The following is a 15810-nucleotide window of genomic DNA, read 5'->3' on the forward strand; positions in this document are numbered from 1 at the left end:
AATAAAAATAAAATAAATTTTTTTTTAACCCTTTTGATGTAATTGTACTAAGGTTACAAAAATATCTGCTTGTTCAAATAGTAGAAAATTGTAACATTGTTATTTTCTCTTTTGATAAATGTTTTACTGTATTATGGGGAAAAAAAACTGAATTTCTGCATTTGTTGATTTTAGCCTATTCTCGTTGTTACTCATTATCCAGTGTTCTCTATGTCTTCATTTTCAAAGTATTTTGGGGCAGAAAACTGATTTTCTCTAGAACTAGTTGAAGGAGCTCATTGTATACACATGAATGGGATTATTGTATTTATTAAAGAACAATAAACGTGTAACTTTGCTTTGCTGCCTCTTTGTGCTTTTTGGAAAAATAATTCCTAATACAAAGCGACCATTAAGCCTCCGCGTGTGTAGTCAGCAGACTGATGTGAATAAATCTTTGTTTCTATTTTAACTAAAAGAAAACTGTAACAAAACTATATTATTACTAACCCCTTCCTGCCAACGCCGCAATAGTTTGTGAAGATTCGGCGGTCATTCCTGCAAAAAGCCTTATTGTTTCGCAGTAAGGATGCATGCACAGGAGCCTTTCCCATGCATTGACTTGCAGGTATTATACAGCTGACATAATGGGCAGAACGATCAATAGCAACCATGGCACCTATGGAGTTTGCCCCACACTTCACAATCGTGGCTTGTCGATTGTTACCATTGCTAACAAAGGCCCCCAGATCTGCCATTGGTAGATATCTTTTAGAATACTAAATATTTCAAGGCATTATATAAGGCCCTGTTCACATCTCCGTCAAGCGATTCTGTTGTTCTGCTGCGTCAGAGTAGCCGAACAAGGGAATACCGTAAGCTACGGTTACGTTGCACCATGGACACCACAAGCGGCCGACGGAACTCATTGACCGATTTCTGTCGGTAATAATAATTGTAATAATTGTAATGACCTACAGAATAATGTTAATACATTAGTTAAAAAATGCTACTCATTTCGCAAAATAAAAAGCCATCACACCAACATTGACGGGAAAATAAAACAAATGAGGGCTCTTGAAATGCAAGCTCGGCTGTTTCAGTACTCCTGGTCACCTCGTAACTCAGTGGCTGGAGAGCCCTGACCGAAAAAAAAGGAAGATTGGGGGTCAGAGGGCCCAATTCTAAAGATAGAGGACCTATGTCCAAGATGGGAAACCCCCTTTTAATAAAAAGTTTAATAACGAAGTAAAACCTAGCTTCTATTATGCTAATATAGTAACAAAATGGTAAAGAGAAAAATATTTTTTCTTTAAAAAACAAAAAAAAAGATACAGTAAATGAATAAATATTCAACAACGAAACTATTACTGAAGTCAATGCACCGTGACCACAACTGCTATGGGGCCTATGTTGGAAGGGCCTGGCTCTAAATTACTTCCCTGCTTATCATGACATTGTCATAGCAGCTACCTGCAGTCGCCACTAGAGGGAGCTCACTGCATACAGATTGATCGGATTGACTTCAATACTAAATATATATATCCATGTGCAGTTAGCGCCCCCTAGAGGTAACTGCAGGCAGGTAGACAAAATTATATAATTCATCAAGTCCTTTAATAAGCTATGGGATGTCTGCCCATATGGTGACGCGATTTAAAGGGGGCTCCACACTCAGTCTTTCCCTTTGAATGCCACACCATAACCAGAGTGACTGAATAATACTCCCATACTATTACTGAATAATACCTTCACACCATAACCACATAGTGACTGAATACCACCATACTGTTACTGAATAATACTGCCACACCATAACCACATAGTGACTGAATAATACCACCAAAAGTTTGTCTATGCAAATGGTCTCCTAGTGTCTTCCAGTTCCCAGTGTTCCCCGTACCTGTATCCTGTATCCCGTGCTATCCTGGTCAAGTGCCGTTCTGAGCTGTAGTCGTGCGGTGCTGCATACCACGCCTGTCCTGCTACACCACGCCTGACGGCTGCCTGCTGCCTAGTCCCAGCCGAGCCTGCCTTGCTACTGTCCGAGATGCCACATGTACCCTATACGAACTATAGACTGTTACCTGCGCCCTGTTGGCCAGCTGCCATAACGCCAATGCGGTACGGCCCAGTGGGTCCACGAACCCAACGTGACAAATACCACCATACTGTTACTGAATAATACTGCCACACCATAACCACACAGTGACTAAATAATACCCCCATAATGTTACTGAATAATACTGCCACACCATAACCACGTAGTGACTGAATAATACCACCACACCATAACAAGTGACTGAATAATACCCCCATACTGTTACTGAATAATACCGCCACACTATAACCACATAGCGGTATCATGGGTGTCAGTCTCAGAACTGGCAGCCCTAGTGGATAATGATCTCCCTAACAGCCAGTAGAACAGCCCAGCTTGTAGTCGGTGGGATGGTAATGCAGGTAAGGCAAGACAATTAGTAGTTCTAAGGGATTCTATAATCAGGTAGACGGATAGAATAATTTGTCGCCAAGACCGCATTAACCGAATGGCTTACTGTCGGCATGTGCTGGAAACTGGTGGATAAATTACTGGGAGGGGCTGGTGACGATCCACCTGTCATGGTCCATGTGGGAAACAACGACTGAATACATGGTAGGTGGATATAATTTTAAAGAAATACGCTACAAGCTGAAGGGAAGGACCTCCATGTTTGTATTATCAGGAATACTGCCTGTGCCGTGCGCATCACAGGAAAGACAACGAGAGCTCAGGGAGTTAAATGCATGGCTAAAGTCTTGGTGTAGAGGAGAAGGATTTGGGTTCCTAGAGCACTGGGCTGACTTTTCATTGGGGTACAAACTGTATTCTGCAGATGATTTTCACCTAAATGGAAGGGGGTCCGCTGTGCTGGGGGAGAGAATTCTAGCTGGGGTGGTGGAGTATTTAAACTAGAGCTGAGGAGGCAGGTTAGTGTAGAAGATAAAGGGATAGTCAGGTTAGAAAGGGGTCAGACTAAATTGGCGGGGGGGAGAAATAGACTGTGGGGAAAGGATTAGACAACAGGATAAGGAGATCCTTTTGTTACAAAACAGCAATGAAAATAAAAATGCCCACATAATGTCAAATAATCACATTTCTGATACTGAACGTAAAAAATTGAAATGCAAGTTAAAGTGTATGTTCACAAAGGCCAGAAGTCTAGCAAGCAACATGGGGGAGCTGGAGGCCTTGGTACTGGAGAAACAAATAGATATAGTTGGTGTTGCTGAAACATGGCCGGACTCTTCCCATGACTGGACTGTAAATCTACAGGGTTTTACACTGTTTCGGAAACACAGTACAAATAGGAAAGGCGGTGGTGTATGTCTGTATGTGAGAAGTGATATGAAGGCGGTGATGTATGTCTGTATGTGAGAAGTGATATGTGGTGTATGTCTGTATGTGAGAAGTGATATGAAGGTGATGTATGTCTGTATGTGAGAAGTGATATGAAGGTGATGTATGTCTGTATGTGAGAAGTGATATGAAGGTGGTGGTGTATGTCTGTATGTGAGAAGTGATATGAAGGTGGTGGTGTATGTCTGTATGTGAGAAGTGTTATGAAGGCGGTACTGTATCTCTGTATGTGAGAAGTGATATGAAGGTGGTGGTGTATGTCTGTATGTCAGAAGTGATATGAAGGTGGTGTATGTCTGTATCTGAGAAGTGATATGAAGGGGCTGTATATAAGTCTGTATGTGAGAAGTGATATGAAGGTGATGTATGTCTGTATGTGAGAAGTGATAATGAAGGCGGTGGTGTATGCCTATATGTGAGAAATTATATGAAGGTGGTGTATATATGTCTGTATGTGAGAAGTGATATGAAGGTGATGTATATATGTCTGTATGTGAGAAGTGATATGAAGGTGGTGGTGTATGTCTGTATGTGAGAACTGATATAAAGGCGGTGGTGTATGCCTGTATGTGAGAAGTGATATGAAGGTGGTGGTGTCTGTCTGTATGTAAGAAGTGATATGAAGGTGGTGGTGTATGTCTGTATGTGAGAAGTGATATGAAGGTGGTGGTGTATGTCTGTATGTAAGAAGTGATATGAAGGCGTTGGTGTATGTCTGTATGTAAGAAGTGATATTAAGTTGGTGTATGTCTGTATCTGAGAAGTGATATGAAGGTGCTGTATGTATGTATTTGAGAAGTGATATGAAGGTGCTGTATATATGTCTGTATGTGAGAAGTGATATGAAGGTGATGTATGTCTGTATGTGAGAAGTGATATGAAGGTGGTGGTTTCTGTCTGTATGTAAGAAGTGATATGAAGGTGGTGGTGTATGTCTGTATGTGAGAAGTGATATGAAGGTGGTGGTGTATGTCTGTATGTAAGAAGTGATATGAAGGTGGTGGTGTATGTCTATATGTGAGAAGTGATATGAAGGTTGTGGTGTATGTCTGTATGTGAGAAGTGATATGAAGGCGGTGATGTATGTCTGTATGTGAGAAGTGATATGAAGGCTGTGGTGTATGTCTGTATGTGAGAAGTGATATGAAGGTGGTGATGTATGTCTGTATGTGAGAAGTGATATGAAGGTGGTGGTTTATGTCTGTATGTGAGAAGTGATATGAAGGTTGTGGTGTATGTCTGCATGTGAGAAGTGATATGAAGGTGGTGATATATGTCTGTATGTGAGAAGTGATATGAAGGCTGTGGTGTATGTCTGTATGTGAGAAGTGATATGAAGGCGGTGATGTAGGTCTGTATGTGAGAAGTGATATGAAGGTGGTGGTTTATGTCTGCATGTGAGAAGTGATATGAAGGTGGTGATGTATGTCTGTATGTGAGAAGTGATATGAAGGCGGTGGTGTATTACTGTATGTGAGAAGTGATATGAAGGTGGTGGTGTATGTCTGTATGTGAGAAGTGATATGAAGGCGGTGGTGTATTACTGTATGTGAGAAGTGATATGAAGGTGGTGGTGTATGTCTGTATGTGAGAAGTGATATGAAGGTGGTGATGTATGTCTGTATGCGAGAAGTGATATGAAGGTGATGTATGTCTGTATGTGAGAAGTGATATGAAGGTGATATATGTCTGTATGTGAGAAGTGATATGAAGGTGATGTATGTCTGTATGTTAGAAGTGATATGAAGGTGATGTATGTCTGTATGTGAGAAGTGATATGAAGGCGGTGGTATATGTCTGTATGTAAGAAGTGATATGAACGTGATGTACATCTGTATGTGAGAAGTGATATGAAGGTGATGTATGTCTGTATGTGAGAAGTGATATGAAGGCGGTGATGTATGTCTGTATGTGAGAAGTGATATGAAGGCGGTGATGTATGTCTGTATGTGAGAAGTGATATGAAGGCTGTCGTGTATGTCTGTATGTGAGAAGTGATATGAAGGTGGTGGTGTATGTCTGTATATGAGAAGTGATATGAAGGCGGTGGTGTATATCTGTATGTGAGAAGTAATATGAAGGCGGTGGTATATGTCTGTATGTAAGAAGTGATATGAACGTGATGTACATCTGTATGTGAGAAGTGATATGAAGGTGATGTGTCTGTATGTGAGAAGTGATATGAAGGCGGTGATGTATGTCTGTATGTGAGAAGTGATATGAAGGCGGTGATGTATGTCTGTATGTGAGAAGTGATATGAAGGCTGTCGTGTATGTCTGTATGTGAGAAGTGATATGAAGGTGGTGGTGTATGTCTGTATGTGAAAAGTGATATGAAGGTGGTGATGTATGTCTGTATGTGAGAAGTGATATGAAGGCTGTCGTGTATGTCTGTATGTGAGAAGTGATATGAAGGTGGTGGTGTATGTCTGTATATGAGAAGTGATATGAAGGCGGTGGTGTATATCTGTATGTGAGAAGTAATATGAAGGTGGTGGTGTATGTCTGTATGTGAAAAGTGATATGAAGGTGGTGATGTATGTCTGTATGTGAGAAGTGATATGAAAGTGGTGGTGTATGTCTGTATGTGAGAAGTGATATGAAGGTGGTGGTGTATGTCTGTATGTGAGAAGTGATATGAAGGTGGTGATGTATGTCTGTATGCGAGAAGTGATATGAAGGTGATGTATGTCTGTATGTGAGAACTGATATGAAGGTGGTATATGTCTGTCTGTGAGAAGTGATATGAAGGTGGTGGTGTATGTCTGTATGTGAGAAGTGATATGAAGGTGGTGGTGTATGTCTGTACGTGAGAAGTGATATGAAGGCGGTGGTGTATGTCTGTATGTGAGAAGTGATATGAAGGTGATGTATGTCTGTATGTGAGAAGTGATATGAAGGTTGTGGTGTATGTCTGTATGTGAGAAGTGATATGAAGGCGGTGATGTATGTCTGTATGTGAGAAGTGATATGAAGGCTGTGGTTTATGTCTGTATGTGAGAAGTGATATGAAGGTGGTGATGCTGTATGTGAGAAGTGATATGAAGGTGGTGGTTTATGTCTGTATGTGAGAAGTGATATGAAGGTTGTGGTGTATGTCTGCATGTGAGAAGTGATATGAAGGTGGTGATGTATGTCTGCATGTGAGAAGTGATATGAAGGTGGTGATGTATGTCTGTATGTGAGAAGTGATATGAAGGCTGTGGTGTATGTCTGTATGTGAGAAGTGATATGAAGGCGGTGATGTATGTCGGTATGTGAGAAGTGATATGAAGGTGGTGGTGTATGTCTGTATGTGAGAAGTGATATGAAGGTGGTGGTGTATGTCTGTATGTGAGAAGTGATATGAAGGTGGTGATGTATGTCTGTATGCGAGAAGTGATATGAAGGTGATGTATGTCTGTATGTGAGAACTGATATGAAGGTGGTATATGTCTGTATGTGAGAAGTGATATGAAGGTGATGCATGTCTGTATGTTAGAAGTGATATGAAGGTGATGTATGTCTGTATGTGAGAAGTATTATGAAGGTGGTGGTATATGTCTGCATGTAAGAAGTGATATGAACGTGATGTACATCTGTATGTGAGAAGTGATATGAAGGTGATGTATGTCTGTATGTGAGAACTGATATGAAGGTGGTATATGTCTGTACGTGAGAAGTGATATGAAGGCGGTGGTATATGTCTGTATGTAAGAAGTGATATGAACGTGATGTACATCTGTATGTGAGAAGTGATATGAAGGTGATGTATGTCTGTATGTGAGAAGTGATATGAAGGCGGTGATGTATGTCTGTATGTGAGAAGTGATATGAAGGCGGTGATGTATGTCTGTATGTGAGAAGTGATATGAAGGCTGTCGTGTATGTCTGTATGTGAGAATTGATATGAAGGTGGTGGTGTATGTCTGTATATGAGAAGTGATATGAAGGCGGTGGTGTATATCTGTATGTGAGAAGTAATATGAAGGCGGTGGTATATGTCTGTATGTAAGAAGTGATATGAACGTGATGTACATCTGTATGTGAGAAGTGATATGAAGGTGATGTATGTCTGTATGTGAGAAGTGATATGAAGGCGGTGATGTATGTCTGTATGTGAGAAGTGATATGAAGGCGGTGATGTATGTCTGTATGTGAGAAGTGATATGAAGGCTGTCGTGTATGTCTGTATGTGAGAAGTGATATGAAGGTGGTGGTGTATGTCTGTATGTGAAAAGTGATATGAAGGTGGTGATGTATGTCTGTATGTGAGAAGTGATATGAAGGCTGTCGTGTATGTCTGTATGTGAGAAGTGATATGAAGGTGGTGGTGTATGTCTGTATATGAGAAGTGATATGAAGGCGGTGGTGTATATCTGTATGTGAGAAGTAATATGAAGGTGGTGGTGTATGTCTGTATGTGAAAAGTGATATGAAGGTGGTGATGTATGTCTGTATGTGAGAAGTGATATGAAAGTGGTGGTGTATGTCTGTATGTGAGAAGTGATATGAAGGTGGTGGTGTATGTCTGTATGTGAGAAGTGATATGAAGGTGGTGATGTATGTCTGTATGCGAGAAGTGATATGAAGGTGATGTATGTCTGTATGTGAGAACTGATATGAAGGTGGTATATGTCTGTCTGTGAGAAGTGATATGAAGGTGGTGGTGTATGTCTGTATGTGAGAAGTGATATGAAGGTGGTGGTGTATGTCTGTACGTGAGAAGTGATATGAAGGCGGTGGTGTATGTCTGTATGTGAGAAGTGATATGAAGGTGATGTATGTCTGTATGTGAGAAGTGATATGAAGGTTGTGGTGTATGTCTGTATGTGAGAAGTGATATGAAGGCGGTGATGTATGTCTGTATGTGAGAAGTGATATGAAGGCTGTGGTTTATGTCTGTATGTGAGAAGTGATATGAAGGTGGTGATGCTGTATGTGAGAAGTGATATGAAGGTGGTGGTTTATGTCTGTATGTGAGAAGTGATATGAAGGTTGTGGTGTATGTCTGCATGTGAGAAGTGATATGAAGGTGGTGATGTATGTCTGCATGTGAGAAGTGATATGAAGGTGGTGATGTATGTCTGTATGTGAGAAGTGATATGAAGGCTGTGGTGTATGTCTGTATGTGAGAAGTGATATGAAGGCGGTGATGTATGTCGGTATGTGAGAAGTGATATGAAGGTGGTGGTGTATGTCTGTATGTGAGAAGTGATATGAAGGTGGTGGTGTATGTCTGTATGTGAGAAGTGATATGAAGGTGGTGATGTATGTCTGTATGCGAGAAGTGATATGAAGGTGATGTATGTCTGTATGTGAGAACTGATATGAAGGTGGTATATGTCTGTATGTGAGAAGTGATATGAAGGTGATGCATGTCTGTATGTTAGAAGTGATATGAAGGTGATGTATGTCTGTATGTGAGAAGTATTATGAAGGTGGTGGTATATGTCTGCATGTAAGAAGTGATATGAACGTGATGTACATCTGTATGTGAGAAGTGATATGAAGGTGATGTATGTCTGTATGTGAGAACTGATATGAAGGTGGTATATGTCTGTACGTGAGAAGTGATATGAAGGCGGTGGTGTATGTCTGTATGTATGTGAGAAATGATATGAAGGCGGTGGTGTATGTCTGTATGTGAAAGTGATATGAAGGCGGTAATGTATGTCTGTATGTGAGAAGTGATATGAAGGTGGTGGTGTATGTTCGTATGTGAGAAGTGATATGAAGGTTGTGGTGTATGTCTGCATGTGAGAAGTGATATGAAGGCGGTGATGTATATCTGTATGTGAGAAGTGATATGAAGGCTGTGGTGTATGTCTGTATGTGAGAAGTGATATGAAGGTGGTGGTGTATGTCTGTATGTGAGAACTGATATTAAGGCGGTGGTGTATGTCTAGATGTGAGAAGTGATATGAAGGCGGTGGTGTATGTCTGTATGTGAGAAGTGATATGAAGGTGGTGGTGTATGTCTGTATGTGAGAAGTGATATGAAGGTGGTGATGTATGTCTGTATGCGAGAAGTGATATGAAGGTGATGTATGTCTGTATGTGAGAACTGATATGAAGGTGGTATATGTCTGTATGTGAGAAGTGATATGAAGGTGATGTATGTCTGTATGTTAGAAGTGATATGAAGGTGATGTATGTCTGTATGTGAGAAGTGTTATGAAGGTGGTGGTATATGTCTGCATGTAAGAAGTGATATGAACGTGATGTACATCTGTATGTGAGAAGTGATATGAAGGTGATGTATGTCTGTATGTGAGAACTGATATGAAGGTGGTATATGTCTGTACGTGAGAAGTGATATGAAGGCGGTGGTGTATGTCTGTATGTATGTGAGAAGTGATATGAAGGCGGTGGTGTATGTCTGTATGTAAAAAAGTGATATGAAGGCGGTAATGTATGTCTGTATGTGAGAAGTGATATGAAGGTGGTATATGTCTGTACGTGAGAAGTGATATGAAGGCGGTGGTGTATGTCTGTATGTATGTGAGAAGTGATATGAAGGCGGTGGTGTATGTCTGTATGTGAAAGTGATATGAAGGCGGTAATGTATGTCTGTATGTGAGAAGTGATATGAAGGTGGTGGTGTATGTTCGTATGTGAGAAGTGATATGAAGGTTGTGGTGTATGTCTGCATGTGAGAAGTGATATGAAGGCGGTGATGTATATCTGTATGTGAGAAGTGATATGAAGGCTGTGGTGTATGTCTGTATGTGAGAAGTGATATGAAGGTGGTGGTGTATGTCTGTATGTGAGAAGTGATATTAAGGCGGTGGTGTATGTCTAGATGTGAGAAGTGATATGAAGGCGGTGGTGTATGTCTGTATGTGAGAAGTGATATGAAGGTGGTGATGTATGTCTGTATGCGAGAAGTGATATGAAGGTGATGTATGTCTGTATGTGAGAACTGATATGAAGGTGGTATATGTCTGTATGTGAGAAGTGATATGAAGGTGATGTATGTCTGTATGTTAGAAGTGATATGAAGGTGATGTATGTCTGTATGTGAGAAGTGTTATGAAGATGGTGGTATATGTCTGCATGTAAGAAGTGATATGAACGTGATGTACATCTGTATGTGAGAAGTGATATGAAGGTGATGTATGTCTGTATGTGAGAACTGATATGAAGGTGGTATATGTCTGTACGTGAGAAGTGATATGAAGGCGGTGGTGTATGTCTGTATGTATGTGAGAAGTGATATGAAGGCGGTGGTGTATGTCTGTATGTGAAAGTGATATGAAGGCGGTAATGTATGTCTGTATGTGAGAAGTGATATGAAGGTGGTGGTGTATGTTTGTATGTGAGAAGTGATATGAAGGTTGTGGTGTATGTCTGCATGTGAGAAGTGATATGAAGGCGGTGATGTATATCTGTATGTGAGAAGTGATATGAAGGCTGTGGTGTATGTCTGTATGTGAGAAGTGATATGAAGGTGGTGGTGTATGTCTGTATGTGAGAACTGATATGAAGGCGGTGGTGTATGTCTAGATGTGAGAAGTGATATGAAGGCGGTGGTGTATGTCTGTATGTGAAAAGTGATATGAAGGAGGTGATGTATGTCTGTATGTGAGAAGTGATATGAAGGTGGTGGTGTATGTCTGTATGTGAGAAGTGATATGAAGGCGGTGATGTATGTCTGTATGTGAGAAGTTATATGAAGGCGGTGATGTATGTCTGTATGTGAGAAGTGATATGAAGGCTGTCGTGTATGTCTGTATGTGAGAAGTGATATGAAGGTGGTGGTGTATGTCTGTACGTGAGAAGTGATATGAAGGCGGTGGTGTATGTCTGTATGTATGTGAGAAGTGATATGAAGGCGGTGGTGTATGTCTGTATGTGAAAAGTGATATGAAGGCGGTAATGTATGTCTGTATGTGAGAAGTGATATGAAGGTTGTGGTGTATGTCTGCATGTGAGAAGTGATATGAAGGCGGTGATGTATGTCTGTATGTGAGAAGTGATATGAAGGCTGTGGTGTATGTCTTTATGTGAGAAGTGATATGAAGGCTGTGGTGTATGTCTTTATGTGAGAAGTGATATGAAGGTGGTGGTGTATGTCTGTATGTGAGAAGTGATATGAAGGTGGTGGTGTATGTCTAGATGTGAGAAGTGATATGAAAGCGGTGGTGTATGTCTGTATGTGAAAAGTGATATGAATGTGGTGATGTATGTCTGTATGTGAGAAGTGTTATGAAGGTGGTGGTGTATGTCTGTATGTGAGAAGTGATATGAAGGTGGTGGTGTATGTCTGCATGTGAGAAGTGATATGAAGGCGGTGATGTATGTCTGTATGTGAGAAGTGATATGAAGGCTGTGGTGTATGTCTTTATGTGAGAAGTGATATGAAGGTGGTGGTGTATGTCTGTATGTGAGAAGTGATATGAAGGCGGTGGTGTATGTCTAGATGTGAGAAGTGATATGAAAGCGGTGGTGTATGTCTGTATGTGAAAAGTGATATGAAGGTGGTGATGTATGTCTGTATGTGAGAAGTGTTATGAAGGTGGTGGTGTATGTCTGTATGTGAGAAGTGATATGAAGGTGGTGGTGTATGTCTGTATGTGAGAAGTGATATGAAGGCGGTGGTGTATGTCTGTATGTGAGAAGTGATATGAAGGTGGTGATGTATGTCTGTATGCGAGAAGTGATATGAAGGTGATGTATGTCTGTATGCGAGAAGTGATATGAAGGTGATGTATGTCTGTATGTGAGAAGTGATATGAAGGTGGTGGTGTATGTCTGTATGTGAGAAGTGATATGAAGGTGGTAGTGTATGTATGTATGTATGTATGTATGTATGTATGTATATGAGAAGGGATATGAAGGTGGTGGTGTAAACAGGGAGACGCGCTGCCGACATGATAATAACGTATGGGAACGAGCGATCGGAGTAACAACCGCTTTTTCCCATCCATAGCTCCATGTGACAGGAGTAAACGAGCACCGATCAACGATGTCTCGTTGATCGGCGCTAGCTGCACTGGCCAATTATCGGTCGGTGTAAAAGGGCCTAAATAATGGTACAAATTATAAATAGGAGATCTTAAAATCGACTTTGTATAATTATAGTGCAAAATGTATTCCTATAGGTAACTAGTATAAACAACTAAAATTAAACCCCACATGGCTTACACCTTATGTAAAAAGGGCAACATGTGACAAAAAAAGGGCATTTGAAAAATACACATCTGAGGGTACAGCTGTAGCCTTTGTAAATTATAAAGAGCTTAATACAATCTGTTAAAAAGTAATAAAATCAGCAAAAATACAAAAAGAAAGGCAGGTTGTATCAGCCAGGGGGATGTCAATTAAACATGGAAAGTTGGGTTTGAAGGCAGGATGTGACTCTTCAGGATAGCGTCACCGCCCCATGACCCTTTAATGAGTAGATAGCATATCTGTGCGCCGTTTAAAAGTTTGATTCTATAGATTTTGCGGCATCTGAAAAAAAACCATATAAAGAGGAATATTTGGAAATATTGTCAGGTCATGTATTACCGCATGGTGGCGGTTCAAGGGGTTAAAACTACCAGACAGGTTCCCATTAAATATACAATTAATTGAAAACAATTCCAAGCTCAGTACATATATACATCCTCAAGACCAAGCTCATTCCATATATACAGCACCAGAACGAAGCTCAGTACATATATACAGCACCAGAACAAAGCTCAGTACATATATACAGCCCCAGAACCAAGCTCAGTATATATATATATATATATATATACACAGCACTGGAACCAAGCTCAATACATATATACAGCACCAGAACAAAGCTCAGTACATATATACAGCCCCAGAACCAAGCTCAGTATATATATATATATATATATATATATATACACAGCACTGGAACCAAGCTCAATACATATATACAACACCAGAACACATACAGCTCAATTTAGTGCAACCCCTGCCATATAGGTTTTACGGCGTAAAACTACAGCTCCCAGCATGGCCCGAACAATGGTAAGGATATGCTGGAGATGCTGTTTCACCAAAAAAAAAATCAAACCACTCATCATCTCACTGCAGATCATACAGATCATACGTCAAAACCTCTTTATATAATAGCGCCATACACTGCACCTCTAACTATAATAGCGCCATACACTGTGTCCTTGATTATAACAGTACCATACACTGTGTCACACAAACACACCATGCCCCCTGTAGATAGTGCTCCCATAGCCCCCCTGTAGATATTGGTCCCCATAGAGCCTTTGTAGATAGTGCCCTACATAAAAGCCCCAGTAGATAGTGCCCACATATGGACTCCAGAGCTGCAAGGCAATAGTGCTAACCACTAAGCCACCGTGCTGCCCTACATATAGCTTCCCCTATAGATAGTGCTTCACATATAGCCCACCTCTGTAGATAGTGCATTACATATAGCTCCCCCTGTATATAGTTTCCCACATATAGCCCACCCCTGTAGACAGTGCCCTACATATAGCCCCCTGTAGATAGTGCCCCACAGGTAACCCACCTCTGTATATAGCGTCCCACCTATAGCCCACCCCTATAGATAGTGATCCACATAAAGCCCACCTCTGTATTTAGTGTCCCACATATAGCCCATCCCTGTAGATCGTGCCTTACATATAGCTCCCCCTGTATATAGTGCTCCACATCCCCACATATAGACCCCCCCTGTAGATAGAGCCCCCCTGTAGATAATGACACTCAGTTTTATTAGAAAAAAAACCTTTATATACTCACATGATCCCGTTCCCACGTCGTACGGTGGCAATGCAGATATGCTCTCTTCTGAGCAGGTCTGCTGGGGCTGAATGACGCAAGCGGCGTAATCACTTAATCGAGCCGCTAGCGTGGCTGAAGTGCGCTGATTGGCAGGGCAGAATGATTGCCCCATCAATTAGTGCCTTTCAAAAACGGAAGTGGCGCGATGACGTCATCGCGCCATTAGCGTCGTTGAAAGGCGCTGATTGGCTGGGCATGTCATTTTGCCCCGCCAATCAGTGTCATTGTAAGGCGTTGAATGGTCGTGCGCGGAACGTGCCCGGCCATTCAGTGTTAATGCATGTATTTGTACCTGCTTACTATAGACGCAGGTACAATAACTGCAAGAGGGGGTGGCTGTCGCTAGCATCGGGCCCCCCCCGCCCCCCCCCGCCCCCGGCGCTAGCGACGCCACCGGTTATGAGGGGGTCCGTGCCGCCCGGCCCATAAATGTTAGAGGCCGAGCGGCGCAAGCCCCTACAGGGCATGGGGGGGCGTGTCGGCAGGCGGCACGGGCCCCGTAGCAGCTGCTGTGGCTGCTACTGCGGTAGTTACGCCACTGGTCTATAGGTTTAGAAAGTATAGTTTGTAAGTGGATTGAGAATTGGCTCAAGGACTGTATCCAGAGAGTTGTGGTCAATAATTCCTACTCTGAATGGTCCCCAGTTATAAGTGGTGTACCCCAGGGTTCTGTGCTGGAACCACTATTATTCAACTTATTTATTAAAGATATAGAGGATGGGATTCATAGCATGATTTCTATTTTTGCAGATGGCACCAAGCTATGTAATATTGTTCAGTCTATAGAAGATGTTCATAAATTACAAGCTGATTGTACACACTAAGTGTTTGTGCATCCACTTGGCAAATGAGGTTTAATGTAGATAAATGTAAAATTCTGCATCTGGGTACCGACAATCTGCAGCCATCATATGATCTGGGTGTACTTTTAGATCATAAATAAAAAATAACAGCATGCAATGTCAATCAGCTGCTTCAAAGGCCAGCAAGATATTGTCGTGTATTAAAAGGAGGCATGGACTCACGGGACAGGGATGTAATATTACCACTTTACAAAGCATTAGTGCAGCCTCATCTAGAATATGCAGTTCAGTTCTGGGCTCCAATTAATAGAAAGGATGAAAAAAATACAAAGAGCAACTAAACTAATAAGGGGCATGGAGAATCTAAGTTATGAGGAAAGATGAAAAGAATTAAACCTATTTAGCCTTGAAATGAGACGACTAAGGGGGGACATGATTAACTTATATAAACATATGAATGGCCCATACAAGAAATAGTGAAACCTGTTCCATGTAAAACCCTCTAAAAAAACAAGGGGGCACTCCCTCCGTCTGGAGAAAAAAATGGTTCAATCTGCAGACAAGCATTCTTTACTGTGAGAACTGTGAATCTGTGGAATAGCCTACCGCAGGAGCCGTCACAGCAGGGACAGTAGTTGACTGCAAAAAAGGGTTAGATCATTTCCTAGAACGAAAAAAATATCAGCTCCTATGTGAATGTGTAGAATTTCTGTTTCATACCTTCCCTTTCTCCCATCCCTTGGTTGAACTTGATGGACATGTGTCTTATTTTAACCGTATTAACTATGTAACTAAATACTATAAACTGCTTCCCTATACAGATATGTTGTGAAGTTGATCAGCACAGAATTTTTGGCCTGAAAC

This window comes from Rhinoderma darwinii, chromosome 5 (assembly GCF_050947455.1).
Source record: "Rhinoderma darwinii isolate aRhiDar2 chromosome 5, aRhiDar2.hap1, whole genome shotgun sequence".
Lineage (NCBI taxonomy): Eukaryota > Metazoa > Chordata > Amphibia > Anura > Rhinodermatidae > Rhinoderma > Rhinoderma darwinii.